Source organism: Leuresthes tenuis, unplaced genomic scaffold (genome assembly GCF_036924035.1).
Source record: "Leuresthes tenuis unplaced genomic scaffold, fLeuTen1.0.hap1 SCAF_24, whole genome shotgun sequence".
In the NCBI taxonomy this organism is placed as follows: domain Eukaryota; kingdom Metazoa; phylum Chordata; class Actinopteri; order Atheriniformes; family Atherinopsidae; genus Leuresthes; species Leuresthes tenuis.
This window is the reverse complement of record NW_027325378.1, coordinates 17,031,339-17,034,638: the sequence shown is the minus strand read 5'-3', so window position 1 is coordinate 17,034,638 and position 3,300 is coordinate 17,031,339. Positions and strand designations below refer to the sequence as shown.

The 3,300-nt window shown below is 38.1% G+C and overlaps 1 long non-coding RNA gene across 1 annotated transcript; it reads right to left on the bottom strand.

Annotated features, from left to right (window-relative positions):
- Nucleotides 1-247: 247 nt before the first annotated feature.
- LOC140284609 (uncharacterized) lies at nt 248-1,636 on the bottom strand. Its single transcript, XR_011910202.1, has 2 exons — nt 960-1,636; nt 248-541 (listed from the first exon to the last, which is right to left on the bottom strand). It is a non-coding gene; the product is annotated as an uncharacterized lncRNA (long non-coding RNA).
- Between the last annotated feature and the right edge of the window lie 1,664 nt (nt 1,637-3,300).

The window sequence follows — 3,300 nt, the reverse complement described above, 5'->3', positions numbered from 1 at the left end:
TGAAAGGAAAACATTTTTCTTTCTTTTTGGTACAGAATTTGTACAATTTATTATTTTTTTAATAGTCAGACTTATATTAGGTGGAAATCTCAACCAATGAATCTAATCTTAGAATTTTGGAGGGTCTCTATCGCTGTTTAATCTCTCTCTGTGGCCATCAGCATGTCTTTAAGGTATACCTGCGTCTGAAACTGTTCAATGTTCTAAATAATCCACTCCCTCTGCAATTTGAATAGTAAAGGCTACATTTTTCTCTCCTTTTATTGCTTTTAGAAAATCTATATAGCCCATGATTTCTGTGTACATATAGATTTGATAGATTGGGGTTTGATAGTGTGCAGGTTAGAGAAGGGCAACTAAAGTTCCCTCAGCCAGTGTCTAAAGGCCTGTGAGAATCTAGAAAATTATAAGATGTATGAAAAGGTGAGAGGAAGATCTGAACACCAGGGGGATGTTTGAATGCTTAGATCCAGACTCTTGGTGCAGTTCCGTGCAGGACTTCAGTTTGGGTGGATTCTCTGCTGGTGGTATGTTCTCACTCCTGGGTTTGTGTCTGGGTAGAGGGCAAAAAGTATACTGTGAAAATTGCTCTGTTTCATTCACAGAACATTGAGAATGGCAGATGAGGCTCCCTGATGACTGTTTGAAGTGTTGATATGACGTGAGATATTTGCATGCAAGTTGAAAGCTACCTTCCAACACGTCTGCAGGAAGAGCATGAAGCAGTAACTTGATCACCTCGTATGCCCCCCCGATTATTTGCTGCTGCACTCAAATATTGTACATTCAATGATTAGCAGGTGGCAAAGTTGCACTATGTTGGATGGTGAATTGAACAACAAATTTTTCTAATGACTTGCTGTATTTTTTAGCTTTCTCTACCTGAACGTTGCTCTTGGGCGGTAACAGAATTGCCAAAACCACCAAGCAGAGTAGCACTGCACGCAACTAATACCCACCTGACCTGCAGCTTGTTGGCCGATTTGTGGATCATCACCGCGCAGGGAAATTACTGTCAAAGGAAACAGTGGTTATAATTGGCTTTGTTCTTCGACATTATGTATTCATATTGTGTTTTTCTAAATAAACCATGTTCCTATTTTGTACTTTTCCACTCAGCTCATACTACGCAATGTATGTCCTTGAATGGTCCAAGACTTTAAGATGGCATAACTGGACTAAATAACTGGAGCAGATGAAGCTTTTCTATCTTGTCCAATAGGTCTGGTACATTAAATACACACCTAAAACAACTCTCTCACACACACGTTGTTTACATCATCCAAAGAACATGACGTGGACGGTAGTTGGCCTGCTCATGTCACTAATAACTGGCCAATTATACCCGGTCGTGTGCAAGTCCAACCTTTGTATGATAAAAGTGAAGAAAATGTGAACTATTTCCAGATATCAGGGTTCGGGCTGACAGAGTTCCTGTAGGAGTTCCGTCACTGAGTCCAGCGCTGCCATACTTGACCTGTGACCACTAATAAATACTTTAACTCAAGATTTCTCCAGCTCGTTATTGGACTTCCAATGAAAGAATCAGGCTAACACAGTCCTGAATTCAGTTAAGAGACAGAAAGTTGTTTTTGTTGTTACATTATGTTGGATACTTCAGTGATTAAAGATACTATATTTTATTCATTTGTATGTTAATTGTAACACTTCCGCCATAAGATTTATGAATTCATATTTTTTTTTTTTTTTTTTTTAAATCTAGACCCTAGACAAGCAGGAAAAAAAAAATCTTCACAAAGCTACATCACATGGGTGAGCATTACAAATAAAAATTAAAATGGAAAAAACACCCACTGAAGGCCAAAGTTCTCAAGATGTCACAGCTTTTTTTTTTTTTGTATTTGTATTTGCTCGTTGCTGTATATCAGAATCTCCCCTTCCATGACCAGGGACTGCAGCTGTGAGTATAAATGCATGCATTAGTCCATAGTGAATGTGTGCATGTGTTTCAGGAGTCTCTCAGTCTGGCTGCTGACTCTGCAGGTTCAGTCGGTGAACATGAGAAATGAGGGTGAACTTTGAGGGTTTGACTGGAGGAGTTAGACTCTTGAATCTCTCTTTATCTTCAATCAACAGCAGACTCTCCAGAACAACCCCCAGCCCTTTGCTTCCCCTCAGTCTCCCAGCTTTATGAGAGTGTGCGTGTCTTTCTGTAAGACCCATCACCCAATCCCCAGAAGCAGAAACATTAACAGGGAATTTGATGGACTGTAATACTGTAGAAGTCGCCTGCTGGGTCATGAATACAAGTTGAAAGCCTTTCCCTCGTGCAACAGGATTATCAATGATAATTACAACTATATTCTTCTGGAACACTGACGATAAAATGCAAGACAGTACATTGTAGCCTGTAATGACATCAGGAGAAAAATTAAATGTGAGAACAGGTAAAGGAGGAACTCAACTGTAAGGTAATGAAATCATAATATTGCAAGAATGAGCAGGATGGAACATTCTCAGTCAAAAAGAAATAATGAATAAGCATGAGACTGATCTATTTAGGTGATCCTAGAATTATAAAATGCATTATAAAAAATATACGTGTGACTAAGTGATATTAACTGCACAAGACCCAGAATAAACTGGACCAGACACTGTTTTATTAACAATATATTTTTTTTTATAAAATACTGATCTCTAGAGTGAGTAAATTATAAAAAGAAAATATAAAATCAAACCAAACATTAAAAACAACCCTGGGAGACTAGACTGCATGACCAGTGGGGAGCCTTCTGAAGTTATGCACAGCAAGAGAAAACATCAAATACCACTGCACACAACCCAATTTAAATTAGATCAAACACTCATTTTACCTATTCACAGCAATCTTAAAGTGACTTCAACCACACAATAGAGCAAACATGCAAAATGGCTGCACTGCTACTCAGTCTCCCCCCTTAGAAATGGCAGAAATCTCTGCAAAAATAGCCTACCCAAATGATAAATTAGAACAAACTCAACTTGAAAACTTTTCTATTGAAAACTTTTCACACTGGAACATAATCCTTCATTCCAGTTGGGCATGCAGGTGACTGGAGGCTACATTAAAAGATAATCGTGTTAGTTTTGTTGTAGAAGGAATAAAATCTATTGTAAAGTATCTCAGCACTGCTTAAGCATACCTCCTTCTTTGCTGATGTCTTTAAACAATCATCCAGCAAATCAGTCCCCTCCCAGCACAGAATGCCTACAAGCAATTCATACAACAAATAAACAGCTAAATGATAATGATCAAGTAATATTAAAATCATGCTTTCAAACATCTAAAAAGTAAAGCCT